The 19,295-nt window shown below is 46.4% G+C and overlaps 1 protein-coding gene across 1 annotated transcript in view; it reads right to left on the reverse strand.

Annotated features, from left to right (window-relative positions):
• Positions 1-19,295, reverse strand: part of LOC118076152 (transmembrane protein 132D) — a 334,703-nt gene that overhangs the window by 99,488 nt on the left and 215,920 nt on the right. The window lies entirely within an intron of this gene.

The raw sequence follows: 19,295 nt of genomic DNA on the forward strand, positions 1-19,295 counted from the left end.
GATGGATGGATGGATGGGTGGATAGATAGATAGATAGATAGATAGATAGATAGATAGATGATAGATAGATAAAGGTAAAAGGTAAAGGACCCCTGACAGTTAAGTCCAGTCATAGACGACTCTGGGGTTGCGGCGCTCATCTCGCTTTACAGGCCGAGGGAGCCAGCGTTTGTCCACAGACAGGTTTTCCACATCATGTGGCCAGCATGACTAAGCCGCGTCTGGCGAAACCAGAGTAGCGCATGGAAACACCGTTTACTTTCCTACCTATTTATCTACTGTACTTGCATATTTTTTTTTGATGTGCTTTTGAACCGCTAGGTTAGCAGGAGCTGGGACCAAGCGATGGGAGCTCACCCCGTTGTGGGGATTCGAACCACCGACCTTCTGATCGGCAAGTCCAAGAGCCTCAGTGGTTTAAACCACAGCGCCACCCGTGTCCCTTAGATAGATAGATGATAGTTAGACAGATAGATGATATAAAAGTTGTAGACAGCATTTCAGGCAAGCTTGTTCTGTGTACCTTTTATAATTTGGTTAATCACTAAAATAATATTTACTGTGATTAACAAAGCAAAGGCATAAAAATGCTCTGATAAAATTGAAATGATGCCGTTGTTGGAGCTTTGGGTTCATCTTTGCTTGCTGAGAGGGGTTTGCCTAGGTAAAATATAGAGTAAGGGACCTCTGGCTTCCCAGACCATACCTATACCTTTATCACTAAGCTGACTTCTCTCTATCTCTTTAATATTTAGACTGATATGCATGGGCGTAGGCAGGGGGGCAGGGGGGCAGTTGCCCCCTAGAAGCAGGGCCGCTGACCAGCCTGCCCCGCTGCCCGCCCGGTGCCGTCTCCCTTCTGGGGAGGGAAAGCCCCAGAGCCGCGCCCCACAGCCAGCAAGGGAGAAGGGACCTTTCCTTGCCCCACTGTGGCCCCTCCCTCCCCCCTTGGCCCCTCCCGTTGCCCCCCCTAATTTTCATCCTGGCTACGCCCCTGCTGATATGTCTTAAGTTGCATCCTGCTTACAACTTCTGGCTTCTCCCTTCCTTCCTTCCTTCCTTCCTTCCTTCCTTCCTTCCTTCCTTCCTTCCTTCCTTCCTTCCTTCCTCTCTTTCCCTCTGGAGCTTGAAGCAAGAAGTCATCTTGAATTTATCTCCTGAGAATAAAGGGGCTAAGTAAAATATTGGTGGGTGGTTGTTTTCTAGCACTGACTTGCCCTTGGCCCCCGATACCAGGCCACAGCCGGCTCTCTTCCTCCCCATTTTATACTCATACCAACCCTGTGAGGTAGGTTAAGCTAAGAGACTGTGACAGGATGAAGGTGACCCAGTGAGTTTGACAATGCCTGAGTGGGGGGTTTGAATCCTGGTCTCCCAGGGGCTGGTCTCCCATTGAATCCACGATGCCACAGAATGGTGCAAAGTTAAAGAGGTGGCTTGTAGATGCTGTCATTAGATTATAGCTGGGTGGTGTGCATTGATGTTGTGAACTGCCCTGAGATCTACGGGTATAGAAATTTTAATGATGATGATAATCTATATATATAAAGGTAAAGGGACCCCTGACCATTAGGTCCAGTCGTGACTGACTCTGGGGTTGCGCGCTCATCTCGCATTATTGGCCGAGGGAGCCGGCGTATAGCTTCCAGGTCATGTGGCCAGCATGACAAAGCCACTTCTGGCAAACCAGAGCAGCACATGGAAACGCCGTTTACCTTCCCGCTGTAGCGGTTCCTATTTATCTACTTGCATTTTGACGTACTTTCGAACTGCTAGGTTGGCAGGAGCTGGGACCGAGGAACGGGAGCTCACCCCGTCACAGGGATTCGAACCGCCGACCTTCTGATCAGCAAGCCCTAGGCTCAGTGGTTTAATCACAGTGCCACCTGGGTCCCTATCTATCATCTATCTATCTATCTATCTATCTATCTATCTATCTATCTATCTATCTATCATCTATCTAAATGTAAAAAGGGCATGTGTGTTTGTGTCCAGTTTCTCTGAAACCGCTTGCATTCAAATTTTGACACAACGTCACATGCGAATACGAGAGGAAGCAAAAAACTGTTTGCGTAGACAGATGTCATACCTGGGCCACGTAAAAACCCCAAACCCCCGTGTTCCAGAACTTACAACTCAGATGAAAGTGCATGCTGGGAGCACAGGAGAGGTTGCAAAACAGCACCTTCTAGCGATGCCTACACTAGTACTGCACCTAGGAAAGCTTCCCTCTCCACAACATCTCGGCTTGCCTTTCCAGACTGGGCCGAGTGGAGGTGGGGGCTTGCCTGGGTGGGGGAGGAGGGAGTGGGATAGGTCATGGGTCAGGACAGGATGGGCCCAATCACAGGGATGAGATGGGGTGGGGGGAGGAGGGGACAGGATAGCTCATGGGTCGGGACAGGGTATGCCCAGCCAAAGGAATAAGACAGGGACTGGGGAAAGGAGGGGGCAACATACCTCATGGGTTGGGACAGGGTGGGGACAACCACAGGGATGGGCCAGGGGTGGGGTGGGGAGGGGATGGGATATCTCATGGGTCGGGACAGGGTGGGGGGGAGTCACAGGGATGACCCTATGTAAACAGAACACATGTAAAACATTTCAACAAAATGAGGGGGGACTCTGAAGGTGAGGGGAGTCTGAAGGGGGACTCTGAGGGTCCATTTTACAGACTGAGCCACAGCAACGCGTGGCTGGGCCAGCTAGTAATAATAATCATAGAATCATAGAATCATAGAGTTGGAAGAGACCACAAGGGCCATCCAGTACAACCCCCTGCCAAGCAGGAAACACCACCAAAGCATTCCTGACATTTGGCCGTCAAGCCTCCGCTTAAAGACCTCCGAAGAAGGAGACTCCACCACACTCCTTGGCAGCAAATTCCACTGCCAAACAGCTCTTAACTGTCAGGAAGGTCTTCCTAATGTTTAGGTGGAATCTTCTTTCTTGTAGCTTGAATCCATTGCTCCGTGTCTGCTTCTCTGGAGCAGCAGAAAACAACCTTTCTCCCTCCTCTATATGACATCCTTTTATATATTTGAACATGGCTATCATATCACCCCTTAACCTTCTCTTCTCCAGGCTAATAATAATCGTCCACCCCCAATGATACTTTGACAAGAGACCCCAGGAACCAGGAATCAACCCTGAATTTGGGGCTAAACAGTTGAAGCCTCTTGCCTATTCTAATTTGTGAGAACTTTAGATATCCATTGCATACAACTATTCATGTCTTGAATGGCCTTTCATTTCATTTCACCTCAATTCAACTGATCTGCTAGCTGCGCCAAAAGGAGACAGATCGTTTCAGATGCTCAGAAGTGCGGGAAAACACAGGAAAATTATATGGTGAACACCTAAAAACAGCCACTTGGGTATCATTCTGAATTCTTCATGGCTATCTCCAAATAGTGTGCTGAAATGACAAAGGAGGGGGCCATTTCCCTGTGCTGAGCTTCTGACCTCTACGGGATGCGGTTCCTACCAGAGAACCGAGGTTTTATTTTGGAAGTGCTGATGTGCCCAGAAATAGGCCAATATAATGACAGCGATAATGATTAGGCGGACTGAGAATTTCTGCTGAGATCAGGGCCTGAGCAACAAATGCATTTCTCTAACTGCTTTTAAACCAGATGCAGACTGTGCCTGCCTGCTCCTGTTGCTGCGTCACCAGCTACCAGGCTGAGGTGCCTTTTCGCGTTAGAACTGTCAAACTCCAGGGCCAGGACGTTTCTGCTATTTTTATTATTTATTAAATTTTTATATCACCCTTCATCCAATGATCACAGGGCAGTTCAGAACACAAAGATCTGAAGAACACAAAATATATAATAAAGCAAGAACAGAAACAACCCAACAACGCCCCCTCCCATAAACACAGTTTCAACGGCCATCAATCAGCCTGGTTATGGAGAAATGTTTTCGCTGACACCTAAAGGTGTGCAATGAAGGCACCAGGCTAGCCTCCCTGGGGAGAGAATTCCACAAATGGGGAGCTACCACAGAAAAGGCATGTTCTCGTGTTGCTGCCCTCTCAAGAAGGACCTCAGGTGATGGTTGCAGGGTCTAAGAAGAGGCAGTCCTTGAAGTATTGCGGTCCATCTTTCCTCTATTTCTCTGAAAGCTGCAAAATGAAGGTGTGATTTGCACCTCTGTGGGGTAGGAGTTCCACAGCTTAGGGGCCACCACTGAGAATGCCCTCTCCCAGGCCACCAGCCCTTGAGCTTCTGAGGGCGGAGGAACTACCAAGAGGGCCTCCTCTTCTGATCTCAGCACATGAGAGGGTCTGTATGGAAGGAGGCGGTCTTTTTTCTAAGGTCTATCCGGGGACTTGAGTGTTGAAGCACATACCCTTAGGGATATCCCTCCCGTTAAATATCAGACTGGCTCCATCTCTGTTGTCTTTTCACAACCTACTGAAGAGCTCCCTCTTCCAACAAGCCTTTTAAGCTGAGGTGTTTCCATATTGGAATTGCTCTAAATAGGGTTTTGATATGTTTTATCAGTTGCCGTTTGTCAATCTGGGCTCCTTCGGCAGAAAGGGTGGTGTAAGGGTGACTCCCTACAGGGAGCCAGCCCCCATCATCCTGACGTCCACCTCATCAAGTACAGAGAGCACCAGTGGTTCTGAAGCAGCCAGAGGGGGAGGGGGAGACTCGGAGGAGGAGAGAAATCAGAGGGAGGAACAATGGGAAAGCTCGGGGGGGGGTGGAGGGATGCAGGCAGATGCTCAGGGATGTTGCAGAGCCAGGGCACCGACCGCTTAGGGAGGAAGCTGAAAGGGCATCACTCCTTCCGGCGCAAGAAGTAAGGAGACCGCCGCAACGCAGGTCAAGGGGGCGGCGTTTCAGGGTGCCCAGACTATTTTGCTGGCGTAGGAACAGATGTACGCCATTGCCGGATTCTGATTCGGGATGAGAGGTCATGCTTTAAGCTGTCTCTACACTGTAAATAAATAGCACAATAAACGTCTTTGAAGACAAACTGGACTCAGGCGGAGTTATTCTAGAGTAGCCACGGTGACCCTCTGACAGGTGGGGTATAAATTTAAGAAATAAATGCCCTCAGGATGGGGGGGGTGCCAGCAGTGGGGGAGGGGTGAAAAGGTGGATGTGGTGTAACCCTTTTTTACACATAAATAGTGTCCCCCTTGTTTCCCTGGATCCATGCAGATCAGCAGAGAGAAGTTGTCACCCTCTTTTCACCCATTGAATGATATATCTGATGACCAGGGAGGAGCCACTTTGCACCCTTAGCAGGGCACTGAACTGGGTGGAGTCTATTTTAATTGGTTTTCTTTTTGCTACAGACCACTGGTCCATCCAACTCAGTGTTGTCTATACCGACTGGCAGGTGTCTGGCTGGGTTTCAGGCCGGGGGGGGGCACTCTAAGCCCAAGTGGTGGTACAAGGGATTGAAACTTGGATTGCCTGCATGCAAAGCACGTGCTCTAACACTGCCTTCCCCCAAAATAAATGGGGGTGGGATAAAAGGGGGAGACATAAGCTTTCTTCCTGGTTGCTGCTATTTATTCCCTGAAACTCTTCTGGGAATGTATCCTCATCTGTTCCCCGTGTTCTTATGTTTCAGCTTCATAATAGCATCCAGAACACAATAAGAAATCTGCAACTAAGCAATCAACATTCAGGGACACACACGCACACTTGAATTATTTTGCCAGCATAAACAAGGTGCATTGCTCACCTTCCTCTGCAGAATATATTCTGCAACTGAAACTGAGTTGCATAATTTATTGCGATTCTACCTGCTGCAGAGCAAAGAGGTCTTGCCCTCTGACCACTGGGCATCTTACTCAGCAACTCTGCCTTCTGAGATGTCAACAAATGCCTGAATGTATCTGGAGGTGTATCATATGGCTGGCGGGAGCGCAGCTTCCCTCCCAAGCCTCTGCGGGGATCGCTCTCCTCCCAAGGAGGCTTGGGAGGGAAGCTGTGCTTTCCTCCTGCGAAAACTTGGGAGGGAAGCTACGTACCTGCTACCCATATGGTTGGCAGGGTGCAGCTTCCCTCCCAAGCCTCTGTGGGGATTGCTCTCCTGCAGCAGCACGGGGGAGAGTCCCCCCCCCCGATGGCTGGCAGTGCGCAGCTTTGCCCCCTCCCCACTATCAGTGGTAATTTGGGGGGTGCTGGGCGGATATTTGCACCCCAGTGCCGCATCTGCTAAAGACGGCCTTGGTAGCAACAGAGCTTGCAGGAGACTAAGCAAAGGTGAACATGCCCATGTCTCCTGGCTTCTCGTTTTTTCAAACTTAAGTTCAATATTCTACATTTCCACGTCAGTTTGAAATTATTTTTTTGGGGGGAAAAATGTCCTCATGAAAATTCATCAGCGTTTTAGTACCAATTCCTTCCAAGATGCATATTTAGGCAATTTAGCCCAATCTCCACAATTTTTCTGAGCAATTTTCACTGCCATAATGCATTCTTTGTGTTTGTTGTCTTACCTCATATATGCACTTCTATGCACACTTTACTCCAACATATGCATTTTTGTATGTATTACTTGACTGGAAAACTACATCGCTAAATTCAGAAATGGGCACATTTTGAAAGATCTCTTCATTTCAGTTACAGACAGGTAGCCGTGTTGGTCTGCCATAGTCGAAACAAAATTAAAAAATTCCTTCCAGTAGCACCTTAGAGACCAACTAAGTTTGTCATTGGTATGAGCTTTCGTGCATCTGAAGATGTGTGCATGCACACGAAAGCTCATACCAATGACAAACTTAGTTGGACTCTAAGGTGCTACTGGAAGGAATTTTTTTATTTTGTCTCTTCATTTCAATTCATGTATTATTTCAGAAATGGGAAATTGGGTAGATTTGTCTTTAAAGGCAATCTGAATAAAATTTCTCCCCCATCCCTAGTGGAGACTCACACGAATGCAAGCAAGGGACCCATTTAATGCACTGTGCTAAGGTCCCACTGAAGTCTGCCACCACCACCCCTACATTGCCATCTCCTGATACTTTGCTTTTGACACATGTGGGGGACCGTTGACGGGAGTTTTCTTCCGGCAACATATTGAGGGCCACAAGATCCCACCCACATTGTTTTGGGTTTCATGACATGCTCTCCATGCACAGAGACCCAAAACAATGTGGTATGCAAATCTAAAAACGCGCCTCTGAATTTACCTGCAATATGCTGGCATTTCACAAAAGACGAGTTGATAAGAAGACGCTGGTTTCCTGGAAGGTAAGCCGCTTCAGCGTTGCTGCTCTAAGGCAGCCTGCTGCTGCAAGTGAAGACCCACAAGTGGGTCGGAGAGGGGAATTTTATGTTTCCCTAGCAACAACCTGTAGCTCACAGGGAGTTTAGCTTCCCTCGGATTAGAGAAACCTTGGAAAGGGCCTTTCCCATCGGAGCAATCTCTTTCCCATCTGAGTAAGAGCTCACCATCGGCAGCCTGACAATCTCTGCTTACCTGTGAACCCTCTTAAATGAGCTGGCCGGCTCTGCCAATATGAACTTTGCCTGGTGATCTGATGATATCCCCAAAGAGATAATCCATTGAGCGGGGCCCTCGACTTACCTGCACATCCAAACAGGTCAGTGGGGTGGCATCTGCTAAAGAAAAGCTATTGCCCGGCTCATTAGGAGTGCTGCCCACTGGCCTTGTCACATTAATCCTGTAGCGCATTATTGCCATGCTGATTAACTCCTGATGACCCCTCCCTCCTCTACTAACACCTCTCTTCCCCGCTCTTGCCCCCAAACCACAGCTTGCAGCCAAACAAGGCAGATCAAGCATCTGCGTCCCTCTTGATTAGAGCAAGCAGTCAGCTCTGTCCAGGGCTGACCTCTGGGCAGGAAACAAAAGGGAACTTGTCCACGAGTCTCCACCATGTCATTCACTGAGATAATTAAATGCAAGGCAAACAAGGCTTGAAAATGGTTTATGGAGAGGAGACAAATAAGGTTTCGTTTTCAACACTTCTGGTTCTTCAGCCTGACAGTTGCCTCTCTGTCCCCAGTCATAAGCTGGACCAAGTTTTTCTTGATTGGCAGGAGAAAGGGGCTTCTGAGTACAGTTGTACCTTGGTTTTCAAATGCCTTGGGAGTCAAATGTTTTGGCTCCCGAACTATCAAAAACCGGAAGTGATTGTTCTGGTTTTCAAACATTCTTTGGGACCTGAACATCTCACGTGACTTCTGCGGCTTCTGATTGGCTGCAGGTGCTTCCTGCAGCCAATCAGAAGCCGCTCCTTGGTTCCCAAACATTTTGGAAGCCGAACGGACTTGCGCAACAGATTCCGTTCGACTTCCAAGGTACCACTGTAGTTGCAGAGCACTCCCACCTCCTGCCTAGAAGCAATTTTAAGAAATCAGGGTATAGAGAGCCTTGGAGCACGTACAAAGGCCGCCACCTTCCAAAGGGCACCACACGTAATTGTTTATTCTATTAGAAATCACTCATTCATTTCATCCATTTTATAGAGAAAGAAAAGAAATGTCTTTGAGAACAATAAACATATGAAGATGTTACGTGTTTCATATGTTTATTTTCTGCAAGCTGGCCAGGAGAATGACCTAAAACTCCCAACTGAGTCACAAGTCTATGGACAAAGGGATAAATCACATCTTCAAAGGCAGGTAGAGAATCACACTTTTGGACATCCTGAAACATTTGTTCCATTCCTGTTCTTCAACTTGCTTTCCCTTTCTTTAACTGGGGAAATACATTCTTTTCTAAAAACAACAACAACACAGAAATGGATCTTGCCGGAGACTTCCGGTCTGTCGCGGCGGAGAGAAGGACGCAGGGACTTCGCGTGCCGAAGTCCCTGGCCTCGCGGAGGGGGGGGGGAAGTCCGCAGAGCGAGCGGACTCCCCGTAAAAACACCGGGTAGAGAGTCCCGGTGACTCACGCGCCCAGCGGCTGCTCCGTTTTGCGGATCCCCCGCCGCCCGAGAGCTCAGTAGAGTGATCGAGAGCCGGCGGGGTGGAACCGCGGGAGCCATTTTGGGCTATATCTTACCTCCGAGAAGCGAAGCTCCGAGTCCTGACCCGGCAAGCGGCGGATTCTTCCGAACAAAATTAAAGGTTTCCATAAAGTAAGTGGAATTTTTATTTGGACTTTAAAATCATCAATTGGAAAAATAGGAGAGACTTTAAAGAAACGGAAGTCGGTCTCTTCCTAATGGCAAACCGGGAGGCGCTTTAAATAAACCTAAGCCGAAAGATGAAAAAGTTTCTGGGACGGTGGACCCGAGAGAAAGAAAGACTTTTTTGAACCTTCTCAGCTCCCGAGTCCGGCACCCCTTGAGGTACAGCATTATTAAGGGGAAGAGCGCTTTGACAGCTGTCAAAAGCTGTCAAACTGTCAAAAGACCGGGTGGATTTATTGCATTGCTGTGAACAGTAAAAATTGACTGAAAATGTGGTAGAACTATTTAAATTGGAATTAAGATTGGATTTGTGATTGAGTTAAAGACAAAGGAAAAGAACAGCCAAAATGGAGTCAATCGTCTAACAGGAAGGAATTTTCCAGCACCCTTTGCTCCCTATCTCCTGTTTGTCTGCGGTTAAGAGAAGTATGAAAACAAAGTATTCTCGAGCCTTCCAGGAGGCTGTGCTGAACTACCTACAAACATGGGAGGACATTTACAAGGAACGGCAACATCCCAATTTATCATCAGTTGAGGCTGAAGTCCAAGTTCAGGACTTAGAGAATAATTTGGATTTGGAGACTGTTGAGTTTGAGACTGTGTGTGAGGAGAAACAACCTGTTGAGAATCTTGAAGGGGACTTGGACTATAAAAAATATGTTTGGGATGAAGCAAAGCATGAATTTCAAAAGGAAGAAAAACAAGCAGAGCAAGAAAATGAGGAGCAAAGGAACATGAAGATCAATGGAACTGAAGACCCTGGAGGGGCTAAAATGTGGGGTGGTGTTATTGAGGGATGGGAAGGACAGGGGCAGGAGGGGACAAAGGCCTGGAGATGGAACTGGGAAAGAACTGGTGTGGGGTGAAAATTTTAGTTAAAAGGTTTTGTTTTGGCTTTTGAAAGACGGTTTTCGAAATCTTGGCTTGCTAACGGAAATGCTGATCCAATTGGGGGAAAAGACTTAGGGAGAGGGGATGGAGGGTAAAAAAAAAAAGCTGTGTTTTCTGGAGGGAGCTAGAAGAATGGCTTAGGAAAGAATTTTTAGGTTAATTACTAATTTTTGTGAGTTCAGATAGGTGTCTGGGCAGAGAGCTGCCTATCCTCCTCTCCTTACTCTGAGGCACCCAGTGGCAGGGGGTGCTCAGAGGGGTGAGGAGGGGGTGGAAAGAAACCCAGACACAATAATGGAACCTTGGAAGTGCTGTGCCCTACGGGTTCCTCTTGTGGCAGGAGGGGGCCTGTGGGAGGGCAGCATGGAAAAGGAGGAGGATTAAGTTAATATTATAAGAAAAGGATTTTGAATTGGAATAGAAAACCCGCCATAAGTAACTAGAGATTGTCAGGAAAACCAGGAGGAAGAGTATCGAGGAAGTCACAATTATAATGTTAAGATAATAAGAATTGGGAAGTTATATTTTTCCCTATTGTTGTTGTGTTTGTATTTGTTTAAGTATGTTTATGAAAGAGCTGGGGGAAACCAATCCTCAGAGCTCCTCCATTCCTGTCCTTTCAGTGGTAGGGAGGGGATGTGGGGGGAGGAGGGAGGGGGGAGGCCAAACCCAACTTATAATGGACCCCTTTGATTCTTAACGCACACGGGTACTACCGGTGGCAGAGGTGGACCGGTGGGTGGAGGGAAAACGAAGGGACAGTGTTATATTGTATGTTTTGTTTGTCTTGTTTGTATAAAATTAATAAAAATTATATAAAAAAAAGAGAAAGAAATGGATCTTGCCTGCCGGTGTCAGGTCTTTCACTGCACACATTTATTCAAAAGTAACCCCACTGCATTCAAGGAAATGAAGATGTGCATAGGATTGCAGAGTCGGTTAGTTTTCACCCCGCCCCCACATTATCAATGCACAGATATATATGCATTGATTAAACACCGGGAGGGGTGTGGAATTCTGATGTGACTGTATGTATGTATGAATGCATATGGATGATATTTCTGCAGGGCTTTAAAAATGTGCAGGAGCACATATGCGTGCATCACTTTGGGGAGGAAACAACTCCCTGAAATCAGGTTTGCCGAGGTGGAGAATCTGTGTGTCATGGACTGGCTGGATGCAGAGGCACCAGCTGGGGAACCCCCAAGGGAACCCCCAGGGGAAGAAGGCTGAGAGCCAGAGGATTGGTGGTGGGACAACAATGAGTGGTCAGAGGCAGAAGAAGGAGCAGAGTGGGAGGAGGAAGTGTTGGAAGTGCTGAAGAGGAAACAGGGTTTGGTGAGAAGGAAGAGACTGTGGCAGAGAACAGCCCAGACTTAGAGGCAGAGGCACGGGGGGAGGGGTCAAGAGGCAGGCTGCTAAAGAAGCCAGTCCTACTGTGACCAGCTCCCCTCCCCCCTGGTCTGCCAGAACACACAGAGAAATGAAGAGGGTGGAGCAAAGAGAGATGAGATGAAGGAGCCTTAGGTTGCTGGGGAAGGAACCAGGGGAGGAGTCTTACAGAGCGATGGGAAGGTGGGGACCTTCAATCCTTGCAACTGCACCGTTGGGGCAAGACCTACTGGGAAGAGTTGCTTTGATTACTAGGCCTGTTTTGGTTTCTTTGGAGAAAGAGAACTTCACGGACTCCAGGTGTTTCATTGCTGACCTGCTGTTGACTCTGGATCCTGACACTGTGGTCCTCCAGAAAAGATTGGACTCATACCCTCATCAACCCCAGCCAGCATGGCCCATGTCCTGGGATGACAGGAGAAACATCTGGAGGACCACAGGTTCCCCACCAGTGTTTTAGGGTTTTGTGAAACACTCTCCTTAAGAGGGTTGACAGTGAAGCCCAAACAGTGTGTATACCTGAGAACATACAGCTTATGTGGTGGTTGGGAAGGAATCTATGCATGTGCATTGGTAATGTACAGGAAGATGAGATACAAACAAAATCAAGGTTCTGAAAGCTCTGCTCCATGCATAGTACACAGTACAAGGTGCGTAAAGAGAAGATGGAGTGATGGAGAAACAAACAAACAAACAAAAAACAGCATTCAGGGCATTACAAGCTGTTGTGCTGAAGTAGAGGGTTCAAAAGCAAATAACGGGCCACTCACAAGTAATATGATTTCTGACAGACGGAATGGAAACAGGTGAAGCTGTCTCCATCATTATATTTCCATACTAGAAAATATTTTAATCTTTTTGATTTTGCTCTGCCATGCAGCTGTTAAAGGTACAAGGCTTCGTCATCATCCTGTTGAAAGAGAGCAAAACTCTTCAGCAGGGAAGATATGGGGGAAGCCCCACATTCCTTCCTTCTGATTGCTGTGCAACAGTGACTAAGCATTCTTACTAGTAGCAGCACATTGCCTCCACAGTTTGCTTTCTAACTTTCTTTATAGATGTCTGATTGACTTCCTTTAAAAAAATGCTAAGCCTCTGTTGGCAGGGAGTGGGAATGAATATGAAAATGAACTAGAAACCATTGAAAGTTCTACCTCAGAATGAACCTAGTTCACCTTCAGGTTATCTGGAAATTATGGTAATTTCAGGTATAGCTCAGAGACCACTGGTGAACCAGAGGTAAGAAAAGTGGGCAAATCAGTGAGGTGCCTAAAGGGTTACATTTGGCTCCCAGGCCACCCCAGGTTCTCCACCTCTGGTTTGGGCATTAAAAGCCAAAACCAAACCAGGCCTAGAAATGAACAGAGAGCATTGGTGTAATGACCCGAATGCCTGGCTCCCACAAGCTTTTGTAGCATAGCATACCTGTTCTATACTGCATACCCTTTACCGGTGAACCTGCACGCCCTTCCCGAACCTTCATGACTTTGCAAAGGACACATAAAGATGGATCACTGGTCCTCACTTAATTCCCCCATATTTGGAGTTTAAGTACGTTAATGTATCTTGAATTAATTTCCGTGCTGTTAAAGTGCAAACTGGACTCATAAAAGTGACAAGTTGACTTTTTCCAGAGAATGATGTCGGGCTTATGAGCAATGGCAGCATAAATGAAAATTAGCCTCAAGACAATGTTAATTATGCTTTATCCATTAGAAGGAGGGTAATTGAACTACTCCGTTTTCACAGGAAAGAAAAACCCGCCTGGATCTCATAAAGGCAAACTGCGGCGTTTAATGCACTAATTAAAGCCCAACGTTGCAACAACATGCGAGAGAAAGGAAAGCAGGTGATACATTATGTGCCTGTGCTGCAGAGTGACTGCCACGTTTATTTATTTATTTATTAAAAAACCGGTTTATTGCCTTTTCTAAATGTTAGGCTGGACTTCCAAGAATACAGGAAGAAGGCCGAGTAAACGGTGTTTTCAACAGGGCTTGTTTAAGAAGAGCTCTGATGGGAGAAATCCCTACTCTACCCCCACTGTCAGAGGCTGTGCGCCTAATAATAATAATAATAATAATAATAATAATAATAATAATAATATTGTTTATTGTTTATACCTAGCGCATCTGGCTGGGTTTCCCCAGCCACTCTAGGCGGCTTCCAGCAAAATATTAAAATATAATAATTCATCAAATATTAAAAGCTTCCCTAAACAGGGCAGCCTTCAGATATCTTCTAAAAGTCAGATAGTTGTTTATTTCCTTGACATCTGATGAGAGGGCATTCCACAGGGCGCCACTACCAAGAAGGCCCTCTGCCTGGTTCCCTGTAACTTGGCTTCTCGCAGTGAGGGAACCGCCACAAGGCCCTTGGAGCTGGATCTCAGTGTCCGGGCTGAACGATGGGGGTGGAGACGCTCCTTCAGGTATACAGGACCGAGGCCGTTTAGGGCTTTAAAGGTCAGCACCAACACTTTGAATTGTGCTCGGAAACGTACTGGGAGCCAATGTAGATCTTTCAAGACTGGTGTTATGTGGTCTTGGCGGCTGCTCCCAGTCACCAGTCTAGCTGCCGCATTCTGGATTAATTGTAGTTTCCGAGTCACCTTCAAAGGTAGCCCCACGTAGAGCGCATTGCAGTAATCCAAGCGGGAGATAACCAGAGCATGCACCACTCTGGCGAGACAGTCCGCCGGCAGGTAGGGTCTCAGCCTGCGTACCAGATGGAGCTGGTAGGCAGCTGCATAATAATATACATAAGTACAGTGGTACCTCAGGCTACGACCGGTTCAGGTTACAGACACTTCAGGTTACAGACTCTGCTAACCCAGAAATAGTACCTCCATGCAGGCCAGGCGGAGGGCTCCTTCCACCTTCCTTGCGCTCCCAGGGGCACATTCCTGAGACCAGACCGCCTTTCGGTCTCCAGGCCACACCACGTCGAGGCCAGCCCCATCACCAATAGCCCCCCAGCCAGTGCTCCCTCGCTCTTTGCTCCCTGCTTGGCATGAATAAAAAGGTAAAGGTAAAGGGACCCCGGACCATCAGGTCCAGTCGTGTCCGACTCTGGGGTTGCGGTGCTCATCTCGCTGTATAGGCCGAGGGAGCCAGCGTTTGTCCACAGACAGCTTCCGGGTCATGTGGCCATCATGACAAAGCCGCTTCTGGCAAACCAGAGCAGCACATGGAAACGCCGTTTACCTTCCCGCTGTAGCGGTTCCTATTTATCTACTTGCATTTTTGACGTGCTTTCGAACTGCTAGGTTGGCAGGAGCTGGGACCAAGCAACGGGAGCTCACCCTGTCACAGGGATTCGAACCGCCGACCTTCTGATCAGCAAGCCCTAGGCTCAGTGGTTTAACCACAGCGCCACATACACACACACTAATTCTATATTATATATACACTGACTAATTCTGCACCACACCCTACAAAGTGAAAAGCAGAATTATATGTCCTGTATAACTCCCGCATATAAACCAAAACTTTTAATAATTTATCCCATTTTGCACAATATCTCCTCTATTTTAAGCTATTTCACACAATTTACTGTGCTGCTGCTTGTCACTGGGGAAGGATAGAGAAGAGAAGGTGGGACAGAGAACTCTGTGTACACAAGATTCAAATCCTTTTAAAATCAATTCTTCTGTAATGTTTGCATTGCTAATGACAGAACTGTCAGCTCGAAATCACCAGCTGCCAAAACCCTTTTCCCAAGAACAATGCACTAATCAAATGTGAGTAGGAACAAAAATGTCTTCAGAGTTCTCTTAAAAGTCAGCGGAGATGGGGTTGTATAAAACACACTGTGGAGGGAGTTCCAAAGTTCCTCTGCTTGGTACCTAACAATCCAACAGATCTTAATGGTAAACCAGTGAGCAGGCTCCCAGCCGTTGCAGATCATTTTTTATTACCATAATTTTTTTCTACCCAAGTGAAATTATTAGGAAATTGAAACCTGAAATCCATATCCAAAGCTACATTTTTTTTTAAAAAAAAAAAGACCTTATTTTGCACTGTGAATTCAAGTTCTAAGCTGCTCTGTATCAAATTAAGTTCAGTGGTTCACCATTCACCTCTTCTCCTTTTTTTGCCAACGTGGATAGGCATTGGAGCCCCTCCAGAATGGATTAAGGCTGTCAAATTTCAGACAACTAGATCATGGGGCTTCGGGGGGGGGTACATTTTCCTCCATAGTCTCTAGTAGAGGGAGTGCCTCTTCTACAATTGTGCTTTATCATCATCATCATCATCATCATCATCATCATCATCATCATCATCATCATCATCATATCCAGAGCTCTTCAAGGCTCTTCAGGCAACACTTTGGCCATCTTATTTCTTGCAAAGCCCATGCCTGTTGTCCTCCAGACATTGTTGGACCCTCCACCACCCATCAGTGCCAGGCAGCATAGCTAATGATCGGGGTGATGGGAGCTATGATTCTGCAAAACCTGAAGGGCCAAATGTTCCCCAGCCCTGTTGTAGCAAAGCATAGATATATATATCTTGAGATTTCCCACCTTATTTGTGAGCAAAGAAACCTGGCGGCCGGGGTGGGGGGTGGGGATAATTTTAACAAATTTCTCCAGGGGAAAGACACCCCAACCCAGTAGTTTCTCAGAGGTAGTGTCCACAATTTGCAGTGGCAGTAGCAAAGCTCCTTTCTCTTTAATAATAATAATAATAATAATTTATTATTTATACCCCGCCCATCTGGCCGGGTTCCCCCAGCCACTCTGGGCGGCTTCCAACAAAACAGAAATTCTAAAATACAGAAATCCATCAAACATTAAAATACAGAAATCCATTAAACATTAAAAGCTTCCCTAAACAGGGCTGCCTTGAGATGCCTTCTAAAGGTCTGGTAATTGTTGTTTGGTAAAAAGCCGTTTAGGGGTTTAAAGGTCAACACCAACACTTTGAATTGTGCTCGGAAACGTACTGGGAGCGCACCTTCAAAGGTAGCCCCACATAGAGCGCATTGCAGTAGTCCAAGCGAGAGATAACTAGAGCATGCACCACTCTGGCGAGACAGTCTGCGGGCAGGTAGGGTCTCAGCCTGCGTACCAGATGGAGCTGGTAGACAGCTGCCCTGGACACAGAATTGACCTGTGCCTCCATGGACAGCTCTGAGTCCAAAATGACTCCCAGGCTGCACACCTGGTCCTTCAGAGGCACAGTTATCCCATTCAGGACCAGGGAGTCTTCCATACCCTGTCTTGTCAGGATTCAACCTCAATCTGTTAGCCAAGATCCACCCTCCAACCCATAGCTGCCAAGTTATCCCTTTTTTAAAGGGATTTTCCCTTATGCTGAATAGGCTTCCTCGCGAGAAAAGGGAAAACTTGGCAGCTATGCTCCAACCGCCTCCAGACACTCCAGACTCTTGAAATCAGTTGCTAGGAATTGCAGGTGCTGTTGCCCTCTGATAATGCTTTTAGGCTTTCCATGGGCACCTCCTTTTCTGTGGTTTCCAGGAACTGGTATTCAGAAGCATACTCACTCCAAGGGCTACTCACTCTGATGGCTAGAACATACCCGCCAGAGTGAGTAGCCCTTGATAGTTTTAACCTCTATGAATCCTATTTCAAAGACATTCTCTTCCAGCTGTTCAGCTGGATTCAATAGGGCTTACTTCCCAATAATGGTGATTTGCTTAGATTGAAAGATATGAAGGGGAATATAGGAAATATGTGTAGATAGGATATTAGGTAAGCAAAGAGAAAGAAATTCAACAAAGGAAAGCGGTGCGAAAGCAATAGGAAGTAACTATTATTACTATCTTTTCTGTTTTTCTTTTTTTACTTTGTTTCTGTTTTTTCTGTTTTCTCCTTTGTTCCATTTTTTTCTCTTGTGTTTAAAGTGTGTCAGTTGTATTATATTATGATTTGTACAGTTTATGTCTTTTTTGTTTATTTAGTTTGACATAATTAGCTTGGTTTATTTTTTTGCTTTGTTTTGATGTACCATTTTAAGAAACTGAAATAAAGATTTTTTTTTTTAAAAAAGTCTCTTTAGGATCACAGTCTAAATTACTCCCCAGCCTGTATGGATTTGATCTTGAAACTGCACTGTAAACATGGGAATGATACTCACCACTCCTTTCTCTCATCCCATAAAAGAAAATCAATTCCTATAAGTACTGTGTGCAGCTCTGAATAAAAAAGTTTCTATGCTTATGAAAAAGCAAATGTTCTAAATGGGTTCTCATTGTTGGTTCCTTAGAGAGAAAATAAACCATCCTTGATATTTCGCTTTGGCCGAAGTTGCCATTTGCATTTAAATGAAGGCATCAGAAGGCAGACAAGAAAGCCAAAATTTACCCCCTTCCCGGCAATTGCATGATCTCAATAACAACAGTGCGCTTCATGTCTCCATTTGTCTTCAATACAAACATGGATCCCATTTCAGCTTCATTTAGTAGTCAATCATCAGGTGCTTGCCAAAAAATTCTCAGCTAGAATCTGGGCCCCTGATTGTTCCTTGCCAGAGATTTGAAATGATCAAAATGCTATAGATCAGAGATGGGGGGGGGGGCTTCCCCAGAGAAAAAGCTAATTTGGGGCCACTGCCGATAGTGGGAAGATTGGGGTAAAAGTGCATGGAATGAACAGGATTTCACATCTCCCTCTCCCTCTCTCTCTGGCCAAATATAATAAGGTATCTAAAAACACTTTTAATGCTTCATTTTTAAACAAAGGAAAATCTATAACTTTTCAATCTTTTTTTGCCAGAATTGGCTGCAATTTGCAGGCACAGGCAACCCTTCGGTGGGGATGAAGCCTGCCCAATTCCATAATGTTAGTTGCAATGGTTCTCCTGCAAGGACGGAATTCACTGATTTTAGGTGGGCACAATAGGAATTATAGGTGGTAAAAACCCTGTTGCCCAAAGGATATTTGGTTGCAGGTTTTTTTGGGGGGGGATACAACCTCTTCTCCCTAGGAGACAAATCTCTCACCATTGCCTTGTATAGCAGAGGAAGGTGGTGGAGAAACAGCACAAATTCCCAGGAAAGACTGGAATTTTTTGGGGGGGGAATGCAACCCCCTCCCAGTGGGTCCCTGGTCCCACAAGGGTCATTGGTTGGGAGTGGAAGCTTCCCCACTCCCCACAGGTTATTCAAGATACCGTGAATATCTCTCCATTGAGATACATGGGAAAAGGCACAGATCCACGTGAAAAACAAATGCATTTTTTAATCCTTCTGTTATGTACTGAGCTGAATCATAGAACAATAGGATCCAGAATCAGCAGTCTGATTGGTCCGCAGGAGCCACTCAATCCAACTCCAGGTGGAAGTGAATCCGCAACCTGATTGGCCTGCAGGAGCAGCCAATCAGGCTGCTGGCAGAAGTCAATTAACAAACTGATTGGCCCACAGGTGTAGCCCTGAAGTAGCCAATCACGCAAAGCCCATTGTGTAAATAATGTATATAAGCAGATGGTTTTGGGAAAAGGGCATTCTTCTTCTCTTCTTCTCCTTGATGACTACGAGCTGAATAAAGAGCATGAAATTCACTCTCGACTCCGAGTATATTTCACTTCCCTCAACTCACTTTGGCTGGAGTGCCGAGGAAATAATTGAGTTTAAAAGCTAGAGATCTCCATCAAAACAAAATATCCCCTCCCCTCTTCAGCACCTCCCCTCTTGAGCTCTGAGTGCTTGCCCAGTCAGCTTGGTTTCATTCCTGAGGGCAGGCAGCACTTTTGCATATTTTTGGACAGTGGAGTCTACCAAGCGGCTTGGAAACTTAGGGAAACCTTAATCGACCTTGTTAACCTCAAGTTCTGACTCAGGAAACTTGAGGCCCTTCCCTGAATCACTCCAGTTCAGCACATAATTAGGGTACACACAAAGCCGATGCACA

Source organism: Zootoca vivipara, chromosome 17 (assembly GCF_963506605.1).
Source record: "Zootoca vivipara chromosome 17, rZooViv1.1, whole genome shotgun sequence".
Classification (NCBI taxonomy): Eukaryota; Metazoa; Chordata; class Lepidosauria; order Squamata; family Lacertidae; genus Zootoca; species Zootoca vivipara.